Raw genomic sequence first — 16,440 nt, 5'->3', positions numbered from 1 at the left:
ATCCCGTATTTGTTGAAAAATGTTCATGTCTTCGGCAAAAGAAAGGCGGGGTCCTTGTAATGTGAAATTGACGTCATTAAAGTAGAAGAGGAATATTACTGGACCGAGATGGCTTCCTTGTGGTATGCGGATGTAGCGAAGAAGGGTGCAGATAGACAGTCCTTAATGCTGATTTGGAGTTGCCTTCCATCGAGGTAGGAACGAAACAAGCGCCGAAGTTGTCCATGAATGCCGAGTTTGTCCAGATTCGCTACTGCGATATGGTTGATGGTTGATTTTGTCGAAGGCCGCAGATAGATTGTAAATACCATCGGTTTGCAATCCGTCAGCGAATCCATCCATTACATATGTTGTGAACGAGAGAAGGTTTGTCGTTGTCGATCGTTTAGGCATGAAACCGTGTTGGTCATCTGCAATGTAGTGCAGTGAAAGAAAATAGGATCTAACACAACCAGCTCGAACAGTTTTGATACAGCACTTAAACACGAGATTCCCCGATAGTTGGCAATGTTCGATTTGTTTCCTTTTTTATGAACTGGAAACATGCGCGCTGCTTTCCAGCAGGAAGGGAATGTGCCAGTAGTGAGTGATAGCTCGAAGACTCGCCGAAGTGGTTCAAGAAGCCCGCTGATGCACTTTTTGACAAAAATCGAGGGAACAAAAACCATCTGGACCCGGGGAACAAGATGCTTTCAGTTTGGAGTTTGCTGCAAGAATGGCAGCATTATCGACACAAATTCGGTTGATGTTTCGTCCTAGAGAAGGAGTTAAACTGGCGGCGGCAGCGACTTGTTGTGGTGGCAGGCGCTCGTTGGAAAAAACGCATGAAAATTTGTCGGAGAACAGTTGGCAAATTTCTTTAGAGTCGGTGCCTAAAACTCCATTAAACGACATACTAGATATTACGCTTATCAAAGCAATTCCTATTTATATAAATTCGGTATAAATTTTTTAGATGCGCACCCCACTTATTGACTTGTAGGTAGTTCCTGAAATTCCCCTGAAAATACCTCTAACAAAGATGAAGTTTTCCAATATCCTAACGTATACGCGAGCCTCACTGGTAATTTATTCGTCGCAATTCAAGCCTAAAAGATTCCTTTCTGTCAGTTAAAATTTTTCCTAAGTTAGGCTGACACTTATAACTTATTAATAAACAACAAATTTCATTACTTCCAAATTGCAAACCGCTTCTGTTCATTTCGAATCTGCGAAAAAATCGTATAAGAAAATATGAACGCAATCTAATCCAAACCGGTGAAAACGGTGACCCAAATGAACAGCTACAGTGAACACTCTCTAACTCTGCTTCCGCAAGACAGTGCTAAGGATTTTTTTTCATTTCCCTTCACGTACATCCATAGTCAGCGTGCGAAAACTGTCTCCAGCGCTAACCGGTAGCACTAGCAGTGTACAGATGCAACACATCCATAATGCACGGAAAAAGCTATCACCATTAGACGGTCGCATACGGTTCGCTATTCACCCACCCAGAAGTGTGCGCTCGGTTCCATCTGTTTGTCCTGAAGGCAAGCAATTGCTGACCGCTACGAGAATACTAAAAAAACCCGCTTCCTATTTCAAATTTTCCATCGAGCTCCTCTGCGTCACCCATATATTCAGGAACGACCTGTCCGCTACTACTATCCCTGCTAGCGGAATGGGGCGGGAGGTATGAGAAACAAATGTGTGACAACTGTTTCCCTTGGATTCCGAACGTGTGTCCCTCGGATCGGGAGTCCGGAACAGGATGGAAAAATGTTACTTTTTCCCAATTGTGGCTTCGATTGCAGTTTTATTTGCGGCCTGTATGCCATTCTGCATTTGAAATTTGTGTGCCATTTAGAAGTATGTATGTGTGTATGTATGTACTTACGTGGCGGGGTAGAGTGCAGTTTGCCCGAGTGCACTTTTCGAAGCAATAAATTATGGCAAAACGAATGACACCCGAATGTGAATCCACCTTTTCCCGGTCGTCGGTCGCGGCGACAGGCTTGCGGAGAGCAGGTGATCAAATTGTTGCAATCGAACTTGTATTTACAACTTTCGATTATCTTCGGTCGTACGTAGGTATGTGCGCGGACCTAGGAACTGATTTTTTTCCAATTTTCCTGAATGCGGCGAATAGTTTGTTCTGGGAGTAGAAAGGAAAAAAATGGTGCTCTAGGCGAACGAAATAAAAACCGTTCGGCAGCAGATGCAACACGGGACTGAAGGGCGCTCGTTAGTGATGGCAGCTGGTGCGAACCAATCTGGACGGGACCAAGTATTTCGGATCCATTTCTCTGCGGTTTGTGCGGTGCGCTTTCGAACATCACCGGACAAAAAAAAGGGTGGATCGGTATCCTTACCACCAGACTTCACGGTAATTAGGAGGAAAAAAGAACGAACTGTTTGATCAGTGTAAATTCGTTGTGCAAACACTATTGGTGATGGTACAGGAACTTGTGAAATTTAATTACATTACTGTTCCTTTGTCAAAATAAAAATGTTTCGAGGTCGCTAAATTTTTGATGTTATGTATCATCACATTACACTGAACATTCATCAAATTATGAAAGGTCGGTTTTTGCTCGCAAGTCGTGCGTTGGCGAAACTGTTCTGCCACTTTTCTTTCGGGAGGATGCTAATTCAATTACTTCCAGTCACCATATTTGGCACAGGCGGTGTAATAAACCGCTTCTTCTCGGTAGTATTAAAAGAAATTGGATTAAACATCGGCGTAGCCTAATGTGGGTTTCTGGGATTTTGCAAGGGACTAAGGGGGTGGGGGTGTTTGATGGTGTAAGTTTTATTCAGTAAAACTCACTTTTTGCACTTCTCATATGGAAAGGTTTTGCAATCACTCTGAAAACGGACTTTTCCTTCAGTAGGGTTAGAGCACCTCTCCTCGACAGCCCATCAGTTTTCGGCCATCCACACAAAGTGACTATTTCTGTATGGCAATACGAAAGCTAACTATGGGTTTGGCATTGGTGTTTTTTCCCATACGAAGAAAATCTGGGCGACAAACTCAAGATTATTTAATTTACTGAGTCCTTCCCTTCTATCATCCAGCACCATGACTTCTTGAGCCCTTTAGCTTTTTGCTCGGTGCAATTACGCACCGCAACTCCTTTAAGCTCTTTGGCGCCCTTCTCGTGCCATTTAGTACTCCTACCCCGTTGAGCCATTCGGCTCCCGAACTGTTCGCGAGCTACTCGTCCTAGCCTATTCCGACGAAGAATTCCCCGGGGAAAGAAGTTCTCCCGAAACCGATACAACCAACCAGGTGCCTAGGTCGGAACGACGATTTCAGGTTAGCAAGGTGTCCGGTTCGCTGGTTCCCAGATGACCCGCGACTGATTGTGTCTCGTCTCGATCTACTCAGTCTAGTAACCGGCGATGAATCTAGCTTACGTTGACGGAGAGTTCCCCGGTGAAAGAAGTTCTCCCTGTGCCGATTCTTCTTTGGTTTTTCGCTATATTTCCAGGCAATTCCAGGTAGAGCGTGGCGTCCGGTTAGCTGGTGTCCCGACGACCCATATCCGGTACTCTGTTGCGATCTACTCGATTAGTCTTCGGCGGTGGATCTAACCTACTCCGGGGGAGAGTTTCCCGGCGGTGATTGCTCTTCCGAAACCGTTGATCGCTGATCATCACGCCATTTCCGCTATAAGGCGGTCATAATATGTGTCACCCCTCTGTTGACCGCGTTTCATGTGTTTACGTCGCTTGTGGGTCTATAGACGACATTGGGTTGACCTCCGACTCTGTCGTTTCAAGAATCTTTCTGCGTTCTTCGAACCACGGATATTGGAAGAGCACGTGCTCCAATGTCTTCTCGACGTTCTCACACTCCAGGCACAACGGTGACTTTATTTACCCGATCCGATGAAGATATTTTCTGAAGGAGGTGTGGCCCGACATGTACTTTCTCTTAACTACGTCGTCAAGTTTGGGATGAACCGGTAGACCCTCTTCCCTTCTCCGCATTGTCCCTTTTCTGCTGCCACTTTGTCATCGAATCGATTCTCTCCATCTTCCTCACGTTTCAGGTGTTTCTCCGATTGTAGCACTCGATATCCTCCGTCAGGGTGATGCAGATGGGGATCATTCCGGCAATAATGCATACTACCTCCGACTATATCGTTTGTATGCGCTCGCGACTAATACGGCCAACAGCCGGAACGTCTTTTTCAGCTGTTTGCGGCTCCACTGCTACTTTTCGGATCACCGACGTTTGGCATGATCCTCACTATTGCTTTCGTTGCCTTCGCCGACTTTTTCGCAGGCGTAGTCGACGTGGCTATTAAAGCTCAACCGGTAGTCGATTATCACTCCCAATTACTTCAGTTCACGCTTCGATGCAATCACATGCCCTCCGACGTCAATCTTCATATGCTATACCCGTTGCTGCCCAACACCACCTACGTCTTGCGGTGAGCTATCTGCAGCTTGACCCCTACAATCCAGCTCTCGATCACGTCTATTGTCTCCGTCACCGACACTTCCATTTTTTCAAGTGTATCACCGAAACCCATGAATTTCACTTTTCTGGGTAGCCGCAGTGTTTAGACCCCCATCGTATACCCTTAAACCGAGAATGGAACTCTGAGGAACACCCGCTCTGACTCACACAGACTTCTGCCCTTCGCTTGTCTTGTACAGCAGCACTCTGCTCTGGAAGTAGCTCTTCAGGATCCCGCATAGATAGTCGGGGGCCTTCATTCTGTACAGTGCTGCGGCGATGGCACCCCAGCTGGCGCTGTTAAATGCATTCTTCACATCTATCGTGACCAGAGCGCAGAATCGATCTTCTCTTTGCTTCCGTTTAGATGCCTCCTCTGCACTCTCGAGCACTGTCCGAATTGCATCCACTGTCGTTGCTCCTTTGCGAAATCCACATCTGCATCTTGGACAGTCCGCGCTCACCCTCCGTGGAATTCGTCGTCCTGTTAAGAATGATTCTTTACAAGAGTCTTCCGAGTGTCCAACAGATATATGGGCCTATACAAGGCAGCATCGCCCTGTGATTTCACTGGCTTCGGCAGCAACACCAGATTCTGTACCTTGGGGACGCTTCTGCAGCACCATCCTGAACATGTCCGGATCTGCCAGGATCGCAGTTTTCAGCACCGCGTTTGGTACTGCATCCGGACCGGGGGCTTTCTTTGATTCATGCGCTTCGATGCTTCTGTGAACTCATCGTTAGTCACTTGCCGATCGTCCTTGTTTACTCCTTTTTCTTCGTCGTACGGTGTCGGTGGCCAGGTAGTTGGATCGTGGATTCGGGAAGAGAACCTCAACGATTATCCTCAGCTTACCCGAATACATTTCAAGTGCCCTTCATTTTCGCCCTCACGACACGATACAAGTCGCCTCAGGGATTGGTGTCTATTTCTCGGCACAGCTTCTTGTAGCTAAGCCTGATCTTCCGTTTTCAAGCGGCTCTAGCTTCCCGAAACGTTGCCTTGCGCTCTTCTTTATCTGACTATCGGAGTCGGGCTTTCTGAGCCCGCTTTTTAGGGTCTGAGACAAACAGCGTGTAGCGCACTAAGCGTCTTGTTCCACCAGTAAGCTAGATGCATTCTATTGCGTGGTTCCAGTTTTCGCGGCATCATGGCGTCACAAGCCATCACAATCCTTGTTAGGTCAACCGCATCCACGGTCTCGGTCCCACCGATTCGGTCGAAGTGCCTTTACGAAGAAGTCTTTTTTGAAGGCTTTCGTTTTCCACTTCCTCTCTCCGTTCATCCTTCTCCGTGCTGTCACAGGGTTCCGTCGGCCGATACAGTAGCGAATCGCCTGGTGGTCGCCATGGGTATACTTACCGCATACTCTCCACTCCATGTTTGCCATCAGTGAAGGACTACAGAATGTAACGTCGAATCCCTCCCGTCTCTCTGAATTGTGCTAACGGAACCTTGCTTGCATAATCACACGCGTGACTTTGCTAGAGCTTTTTGCATGATACGTCCTCTTATGTTGGTCACTATGCTGCCCCACTCCACAGTCCAGCCATTGAAATTTCCACCAATGACTACCTTCCGACCGATCAACTGTTCGGTTAATTTCTTCAGCATTGATCTAAACTGCTCCACGGTCCACCTAGCAGGAGCGTAACAGCTTCACACGAAGACGCCGTCGATTTTGACGATCACGAAGCTTTCGTAGGAGCTTGAATGAGAAATCTGCCCATAACTTGTATAGCAGCCGTACCTGTTCTATCCGCCACCCAGTTACCGTTATCAAGGGGGACCTGATACAACTCTACAATCAAAGCGGAATCACACATAGGTTCTGTCGTAGACTGTCCCCAGTGATTCAGATTTATCTGGGTTATTTCTATTGCCGTTGGCCTGCAGTCGCCCTCTTGTAGTCATGGCATTTGAAATCACCCATCTGATGGTCGTTACCGTCCTCTGAAGTGCAAAGCATGTATTTCGGACTTTGCGTACAGTCTCTTACAAGAATCCCTGTCTTTCCGTATTTCCAACATATCTTCGATTTATCCGGGCCCTGCCAAGTGTCCAGAGCCCAACACTTGACGCATTTCTCCCCTTGTTTATTCACTCCTCTTGTAGCCGACGCTGGTCGATCTGTGAAGCGCGTAGTTTTAAGCGCCACTCCTTTCGGAGACTACCGCCAAGTTTTTAATGTTGCCCGGATGAGACTGCTTGAATGCGAGTCAAATGCATAGGATCGATCCAGCTAGTCACACAAACTTAGCCCCAGAATGAGGTACAATACCCTAGTTAGCTAAATTTTCCCTGAACCAAAGCTCTCCTTCAAAACACCACGGTAGAAACTCCCCATACCTAAAAGCTTCTCATCATCGGCAGGGTTAATGTTCGTCGCCAGACTGCGCTAACCGAGTGGAAGAGAATTTCGTCAGATTTAAATGTGCCACGCGGCAAGGGAAAGCGGACCTAACATAATCGGAGTGATGTGGCAATATTTCAACAAGCTAAAAACACTATTTCACTACACTAACAGAAAACATTTATTTAGGACTGAATCAGTTTTTTTTTAATCATACGGAATTCATTTCAATAACTAATTTTATATTGTACGGTAAGCATGCTTTAATTTTAATTTTACATTTCTGTATTCTATTGGTCTATTGTGTGCGTTTCTTCTCTCCCTATCTTTCTTCTGTGTGCTTTTATTCTACTCTACCCCGCAGCTACATTCGACCGAGCGGCAAGCGATGAATAGCTATAGGCCTGTACACCCGAGTGGCTTCAAACCATGTGCGTTTGGATGGTGCTTCCGAAAACGCAGTAACACGTGCACGTGGATCGAATGGATAGCTTTTTGGGCGCGCCCCGAACAAAAGCGGGATCCGAAAAACTGACCGGATGCGGTCTTAGATTTATTTACGGGCCGTCTTCTCTGGACGCCACTTCACCAATACTGGTATAAAAGTACGGACTCACCGAATCTGCTGCGGATGAATGGTGATGCTGCTGATGTGTACGGCTAATGAAATTTGACGGCTACCCGTCGTTGCTGGTTGCCTGGTGATTAGAGTTGCCGATAGTGCGATTTTCCGTGTTGGCACGTGGTTCCAAGATGGCCACTGGAAGATTGGAAACTTCCGACGAAGCGATTTCCTTGCGTCTCCACTTCCTTCCGGCGGAAATAACGTGTGCCGGGATGGTTCGTTCCTTCTATTGCGGCGAGCAACGCGAAAGTGGTAGAGTGTGGCGATCGTACGTTTTCCACAGTTTTTGTACCTAGTGGAGTAAAAATGATAGCCTAGCGTGGCTATTCGAAGGATCGTTAGCTGCGAGTGGGGTCATTTAGTAGCGCACATGTTTTACCTGATCCTTTCGATTCGCACACAGAATCGTCACGCACTACCTAGCTTTTCTAGCTCGCACTACTTCTCCTATTAGCTATTAGAAAAACAGACATTAATAGCTCCCTAAAATATCTACCACATCACTAGTACCTGGTTTTCAGGTTTTTCCACGGAACAAACTCGCGTTACTTCCACACTGTTGAACGGTTTGGAACGAAGTGATTAAGCCCTGTAATCCTCAGTTTTAGGGAAGGGAATCTCAATGTACCCGGAAGTACGTCATTTCCCGAGGATTCTTCGGGATTACTCGGGATCCCGGAGTATTCAACTGTCTAGCTCATTCTGCCGCGAGTAGGTAATCTAGCTTTCCCGTTCCCTTAACTTAACTGAAAGGATTCTTCTTAGAATCAGTATTCGCGCAATCTCACTCGGGCTTGAGAGAAACGGATTTGATCGTTGGCTTTAGAGAATGTTGGACTTATCGACATTGCCTAGATTTTGGCGGATTCTTTTTTTAGATTGGGTAGAAATATGTGAAATTTTGTAGGTATGGATTCTATTCATATGGTTTATGGCTAACTACCCCGTCGTGTGTCTACATCGATCATAGGGTTACGGATGAATTGATTGTCTATAAATATTTGAGTTTGGTAATGTTATATTTACAACTACGATTGTACAACCGTTACACTCTTTTGCGACTTACAATAGGCATCTCAACCATCCCACCGTAACTTTGCCTATCTCCGGCGCTTTGTCAGCAGCGGTTTCCGGTATACGAATCATCACTGTCTGTGTTCCTTGTTTTCTTTAACCGGATTGTCATGTCAACCTCGCCCAGGTTGCACTGTTGCTTCAGTGTACCTGTCGGCTCATCTACCGTGGTGATCTCAACCGGGTCCTTGCACGCAATCACTGTCTCCGGGCTTAAGGCTTTAACTTCTACCTCTTCGCCCAGTAATTTGGTCATAATCACCTCCATAGTCGATCTGGTAATCGTGATATCCTCCTTCAATTTGAGGGGCATCTCACCTTTTTGGATGCGTCTAGCTTTCACCGCGCTTTCACCCATATCCCTTAGCTCCGGATCCTCTCTGAGCTTTTTGAGAAGAAATGCATACGTCGTCGCGTCATCGGCTTTGATGAGCACGGCTTCTCCATTTGGCGCCTTCTGACGAACCGGAGTTTTCTTCTATCCTCTTTTGCTCCACCTTTCTCTCCTTCCGCTTTTGCTGTTTGTTTTGCCTTCCGATTTACAACGCTTTCTCCCTGTTGTGTAGCGTCCTTCCCTTCGACAGTGAGATCATCCTCGCCTCTTGGGCACGCTTTGTCTTCCATCTCCTGGCGAGGATCTTGCCCACTTAGAAGTTATGGAAACTGGCGTGTTCTCCACTCTAACCAACTTCTCTTTCCCCTGCTTCGAAAGAGCTAAAACAACGGTAACCTTAGTCGATGTCAATGTACACTCAGCTGCCTCAGCCATTAGTGTTGCAGCTTCATACTCCTTCGCAGCAGACACTAGCAGCTTTCGAATTCCGAGAATAATCTCTTTATTGACCTTATGGACATTGTTTCTCACGTCCACAAACTTGTGGAGCTCCTCTTCCAAGCACTTCGCTGCATCTACCGTCTGCCAAGGTGGAGTTTTGCTCACGCCGTTCTGCCCTGGCGCTTGCTGGTGCGGCTGCTACAGCTATTTCTTCTGAACCTTCTCTTGCTGAAGAACTTCTGACGGACGGACTGGCCCCGCCTACTCCATCTGTTAGTTTCTTGTTTGTTCTGCATTTTATTGGGTCCCAACTCCGGGCCGTTATCTACACTTGTGGTGCGTTGTCGCCTCTTGTGATCTCATGGTTACCTATGCAAGCAGAATGGTCATGCTAGGCGGGTGAGCGCTCATAAAACTTAGACTGCACTTGTAGCGTGCTATGTAACGTAAATTGTTACTTGGGTACCTTAATCAGGGAGTATGCCTGTCAGCCCAAAGTCGCCATCCAATTCGTAGTCCTTGTCCTGTCCGTTGAAGTTCGCCATGACCAGTATTCCGTAATAAGGATGTTACTGTCGTCGATCCAGATATGACGATTGGCACTCCGGTTAGGTTAGGGTCCTTTTATGCTAAAACTTTTGGTCTTTGATAGGATCTTAGCGGAAGCGGCACAGACTCGCTTCGTAAGGGCGCTTTAGAAAATATGGCATTTTTTAGTATTTTATCAGAGCTCAATGCTTCTGAAACCCTGTCAAATCTTAGCAAGACTCACTAACTCGTAGTAGGTAAGGACGGGCGGAGGGTCGGTAAGCCCCCGAACTTCCGTCACTGTTGCCCTCCGTATGTGTGTTCTTTATGGGAAAAATAAAAAAACTTCAAAACCATGGCCTGTAGTGTTTTGGTACTGTGTGCGACTCACGACTAACTTTTGTGCCTAACCACAAAAACACTCCTTACTCTTTCTTCGCCTTTCGCTCCCACCGAACTTCATAAGGTATTATTTCATGGGAAGTCACTCTTTCTTTTGCTAACGAGATTTCAGCATTTCTCGAAGCCTCACTCGCTCCATGAAATGGCTCGATCTTGGAACCATTTAACTCTCGACTCTTCTCTTGTTTTCCATCTTGTCTCAGTGAACCAGTGAACCAGCTCCTGATCCCATGAACCATTTGGCTCCCGTAACCGTCAGCAATTCAGCCACCAGTGCCTGGCGGTGAACTCTCTCTACTCTAACTGAGATGGATGAATTTCTCGCGAGACCGATTCCCACTTCCTTTAACCATTTAGTTTCCAGCTTTATCGCGGTTTACTTTTCAGCAGTGAAACTACTCTACTCAGACTCAGAATTTCTCTGCATCGGAATTCTTCTCGCTACCGATGACTGTTTCGTGAGCCATGTAGCTCCCAAATTTGTCACGATATAGTCGGATAGTCTACGGCGGTGAATCTACCCTACTATGAATTACCCGCCGGTGGATTTCTCCTGACACCGATGCTTGTTTCCGTGAGCCATCTTCCCTTCATCCAGATGTACTCCCGGCTAGCCGATGGTAAATCTAGCCTATTCAACAGACCAACCAGTAGATGCCAAGGTATGTCTAGCGATTCCGGGTAGGGTAACAAGGTTAGTCCGGCGATTCCGGTGAAATCAGAGGTTCAGTTCGCTGGCGCCCGACGATCTAAATCCGGAACTATGTCACGTAGGTACGTAGCGGGGGACCTGGTCTACTCCGGCTGAGAGTTCTCTGGCGGCGGAATTTCTCCCGAACCCAAATTATGGTTTCCCAGCGGCTTTCTAGCCAGCGGTGCTACTTTATTGGTCCCTTCGTTACTATCTCTGCAGCTCGGAGAGTAAACTCGTCACTACTCTGTTGACAGCATCCCAGATATACTTTCAATGAAGATGTTTGTTTTTGAATGCTAGGTTTAGACTGACTACACATATTCATTTACTACACTTCACTGACTTGACGATACTTTTCAAAACTCTGAAAACTTGGGATGAAAATGCTTATGCTACGATTCAATTCTATGCTTCAATCTTGAACTTGACCTGATTGTTGTCAAAATTCTTCGTACTGGATATATCGACTCGAGAATCCGCACGTCAGTTCTATGTACAAGCTCTGAGAATTTACTGACTGATTGTGTTCTGAATTGTGTGCTAAAGTTCTACAAGAGCAATCAAGTTTCCACGATTCTTGCAACAAATCAATCGCCAGGAAGCAATATGCTAACATCTGATCACACTGCTCTTCAATGTGCGTGGTGTTTGATGTAAACTGGTTTACCCAAGTAACCAATAATCATTATAACGTAGCCTGATATCTGCTTTAGATATTAGGGCAGTCTTAAAGGGCTGGTGTCGCATAAAGAAATGTCAAGCTTTCACTTACTTATACTGTTTTAGTTCGATAAGCAATTTCAGCTTGAGCTTGAGCTTGTGCCCCTGGCTGCTACTCCGTTATCGATCTGGACTAACTGAAGTTGCACAGGGAATCAAGTAGATAATTATGCTTGGGAGTAGCGAAACATCTTTCAATGTGCAACTCCTGGTGATCCTAAAGTGGTATTGATCCATACCGGCGCCGGCCAGGCCCGAACGTAGATCGTGGAAGGAAGGGGAAGGAATGGTTAGTCCGATACTTGCTTTTGCTAGAGGCCGAGGAGGATAGTGGTTAGTAAGTATAGAAGTTGGATTTTATCTCTTCTTTGCCGACGCCAGAGAGGTGACTCCACAATCTGGACTAGAGATATCGATCCATCAACTCATTGACCGGGGACCAACGGCTTTTTACTTCCCTTCCGAAGGAAGAGGTGATCACAGATTTTTTCACCTCAGAAAAATCTCAACGACCTCGGCTGGAATTGAACCCAGACCAACTGGAATGAGTGGCGGTCACGCTTACAACTCAACCACCGGCGCCGTCATGTTTTAGTTCGAAAAGCAATTTCAATCGATTAACTAGAACCAAACAAAAATTTCACCACTCAGTGTTAGTGGCAAAAAGAATGAAGTTCGAAAGTTACTTTTTCTCGTATGGTAACATTTAACCGATAGAACGACCCATTTTATCGACATTAACTATCCACTGACTGACAACTAACTATCCAATATTTAGAATTGACAGCTGCGATAATCGGGAGGTGTTAGAGGTATGAATATTTGGCGTTCATACCTCTACCACCTCTAAGATTAGTTCTTTTTCCTTATTTTAACAAGTATAACAGTCTCAAAACGTAAACTTCCATATCATGAAATAAACCAAACAAATCTTAATACAATAAATTTTCATTTCTAACTATATGTCTTCATTTTCTATTGAAAACCTCAATTAGGTAGGGGAACATGGGGAGACTTGACCAGGTTTTCAGCTAAAACTGCATAAATCTCTAAAAAGGCCTTCAATCCCTCAAAAATCATTGAGATATAATGTGCAAAGTTATTGTGCGTCTTGCGGGGAGACTTGATCAAGGCGTGGGGAGACTTGACCAAGAGAATTTAAAAATACCGTAACAAAAAATAATGACATTAAACATACTGTAATTTTTTTTTCCGTATTGTTCAAATCTTCAGGTAGCAATAAAAAATATAAAAGGGTTGCATTTGATAAAATTCGATTTTTAATGCAGTTTTTAAGGAGTTACTGTACTGCTTGCATTGCATGTTTACACATCACAAAATCAGTCCTACTATTGCTAACTTTGTTTACTAATACTAAAATATAAAGACTTATGTTTGAGGTGGGATTTTTCTGTGGCGTGATTAACATCAGCAGTAGATACCAAAGCATAATAAATATCAGGAATTGGAAAAATCTTGGTCAAGTTTCTCCAACATTAGTTATTGCGTTCAAAGTCATTCAAATTCTAGTAATAACTATTCCAATGTTCCAATTTATGTAAAATCATTTCACCGCTTCACAAAGATTAAGGTGATATATTAGAACATTAATAGTAATTAGTAGTCGAGTAGACATGGCCATACAAAGTTTGATAAAAAATTAAATCATTTAATGAAAATTTATTAATCACATAATATTTTCTGTAAGGAAAGCATTTTTCATTCCAAACTTTTAAAATTACCTTAAGGGATCGAAACAAGTATAAAAATATTTTTGAAAAAAGTTTAAGAATCGAATAGAAGACACCATAGCCAAAAATAGAATTTTGCGCTTGGTCAAGTCTCCCCATGTTCCCCTACAGAAAATGTTTTCAGTTTTTTATTCTACGTCATAGGCAAAAATTTTAACTATCGAGCTGTCAAATTCTGCTATCGCACTGTCAATTCAAACCGTGCTCCAAAGCAGGGTTATTTTGCAAATAACTTTCAAAGTAAGTTAAAAATTTCGCCAAATGGTTCACAGCCTAAGTTCTTGGATGTCCTGCACGTCACCAAATACAAACTGTGTCGTCGTTGTATGATGCTAATACTGTCGCAATTCACGAAAGAGTATCGCTCAAATTTCCGGCAACGAACCATTTCAAATAGTTAAAGTCAAACTGGAATGTAAATCAAACGCACAATCATTCGAACACTCGTTTTATTCACGTGTAAACATTCCTCATATCAAGTCAGATAGTCATTATTGTTCGAGTGTCCTCGATAGCAGTCTATTTACCAAGATACAATCCTATCAGAGCCCCAGACAGCAAACACTCCCACTCCCAAATAGGTGGCTAGGAAATTCGGTAAATTTGTTTACCCTTGTATAACAATGCGTTCGTGAGAAGTAATTTCCAATCGTTTCTATCAGTAAACCACCCAACTTTCAAGTGTCCAAGCCATCAGTAGCCATGTCATTCCCGCCCATAGGTCACCCGATGCCTAAACGCTTCGTTTAACAACAACAATGGAAACACTTTACTCGAACCGGGGGGGCCAAGCCCGTTTCGTGAAAAGCTTCAATTTATCGTACAAACAGCTCCCGGAATGGAGATATCGCATCTATCCACTTAATTTAATCAAACATTCAATCATGTTAGCAGTCAATATTGTCCAGGGACCACAACAACGCTACAGCGCACCCGGGTGTGCGGTGTACGAAATCACCGAAAGCCGTAGGTCCAATGTCCTAAACTGGACACTGAAACCTAGATCCCCCACCCCGCCCATTGACCACATCGGACCCGGACGAAGTAATCGCCGAGAATCGCTTCGTCCTGGCTAGTGACGAACCCAACCCAGCAGCGCAGAACAATATGTGTGTGTGTGTCGCTTTTAGCTGAAATAAGCCACAAATTAGATAACGGTCACGCACCGAAAATTCCAACGTACGAATGGTCCGTGGTGAGGGTGAAGTGGCACCAATCACACACCCACTCATGTCCACACGATCACAACATGCGCCCCATAAGCGTTCCGTTCGAGGCGTCAGCCGAAAGTAGCTATTAATTGCTGTGGTTCACGCGGAACATTACAACGTATAATTTGGAGATTACAGTTTTTTTCCTGCATGGGGAGTCCTAAACGTAAGCTTCGCCAGGACGAAGTGGTTGCGATAGTGGGAGGTGCGAGACAGGGATTAAGAGCGAGAGAGAAATTGTGGTGTGGGCAATGTGGGTACAAATAATGCGAAATATTAAATACAACCGGATGCGAAAAGGGCGTTGAGGTATGTAACGTGGAACGAGTGTAACCATTTGGCGATTGTGACGGATAATATTTAGATTAGTGGTTGATTATATCACGTGACTGTAATTCGGGATTAGTTTTTTTGGGTCCGATGTGGGAATGTTTGGGATAGCTGCTGTCGTAGAAGTCATTCATTAATTCCACTACGTAGATGATTTTAGAATTTCAGTTGCTTTCATTTCATTCAATCTGTTTAAAGGGCGAACACGAACTCATTTTAACGCATAGAATCAGAGGCTTGCACACTCACGTGGAACTTCCCAAATCAACTCAATCAAGAATACTAAAAAGGTTCAAGGCTATATTGACATTGGATTTTAATGTCCAATTTCGCATCGAAATACCTTATTTGATTGGCAATCTGTACCTGTGGAAAGCAGAGTGAAATTTTCATTACAACTGATTCCATCAATAAAATGGTGAAATTCGCAAGACTTGAAGATTCCATAAAGGTCTTTTACAATTTTTATTCGCTTTCAAATTTTCGGGGAATAGAATAAAACATTTTTCCATATAAGTTTTATTTAATTTTAACGCCATTTTCAAATGCACGTACATTCCACTTAACACTGTTCATATAGTCTTGTGCAACATTTAGGTAGCGGGACCAGACGTCCTGGTTTCCCAGTACATGTCCTAGTTTTTAACAAACTGTCCTGGTTCCCTGGGACTTCGAGGGAAATGCTTGATTTGTTCTGGTTTTTCTCATTCAAGGTAAAAAAAATCTTCGCTTGATTCATTCTGGTCACGACGTAAACAAATTTACCCGGTTCTGGTCATCGACCAAACTCTGGACGTTATCGATGTTGGTGGAACGATAATCACCTGAGTTTCTTCTTGGTTTAAATCGTTATTCTGGACCCAGCGAATTTCCTCCACAGTTTTAAAAAAATCATCGACGTTTTGGTGATTCCGCTTATTCCCATTTTATAAGCATCTCTTGCCAGTGGCATATTCTCATCTTAAGCTGGATTGCTAGAGATCCGTGAACATGTTTCCAGTCTATAAAAAGGGAATTAAGAGTGACGTCAATAACTATCGAATAACTTCATTGATAGCTGTCTCGAAGTTTTTCGAGCTAGTCATTATGGAACCTCATAACGCTCACTGACAACAAGTACTCAGTTACGAACAACATGACTTCACGTCTGGACGTTTAGCAGTGAATTACCTTCTGTTCCAAACATCCTATAATATCCTACATAATAAAGAGTATGTAATGTCGTGATTAACCAGCAATCAATCTGCCGCTTTTGATAAATCGAACCACGATACACACTTCGTCAAAAGGCAAGTAGTTTAAATCAATAATAATTTTTGTAGTTGTTTCGATCCTAGCTACTTTACTTCAAAGTCAACAAATACCTCATGGAAGGCACCAGATACTGTTGATGTTTCCATTGTACTTCAATGATGCCCATCTAAGACTTTACGACTGTCCTTCGCAGATGACCTCAAGATATTTTGTTTGATTCGGTCGATTGAAGATTTCTCCAACATTTGCAGCCAGTTATCGATGATTGGTAT

The 16,440-nt window shown here is 44.3% G+C and overlaps 1 protein-coding gene across 13 annotated transcripts in view; it reads left to right on the top strand.

Moving 5' to 3' along the window:
• LOC131690758 (collagen alpha-1(XVIII) chain) overlaps positions 1–16,440 on the top strand; it is a 1,092,580-nt gene that overhangs the window by 658,479 nt on the left and 417,661 nt on the right. The gene's annotated exons all lie outside the window — the stretch shown is intronic.

The sequence above is a fragment of the Topomyia yanbarensis genome, chromosome 3 (genome assembly GCF_030247195.1).
Source record: "Topomyia yanbarensis strain Yona2022 chromosome 3, ASM3024719v1, whole genome shotgun sequence".
Classification (NCBI taxonomy): Eukaryota; Metazoa; Arthropoda; class Insecta; order Diptera; family Culicidae; genus Topomyia; species Topomyia yanbarensis.
The sequence above is the reverse complement of the archived record's forward strand: the minus strand, read 5'-3'. Positions and strand labels throughout refer to the sequence as shown.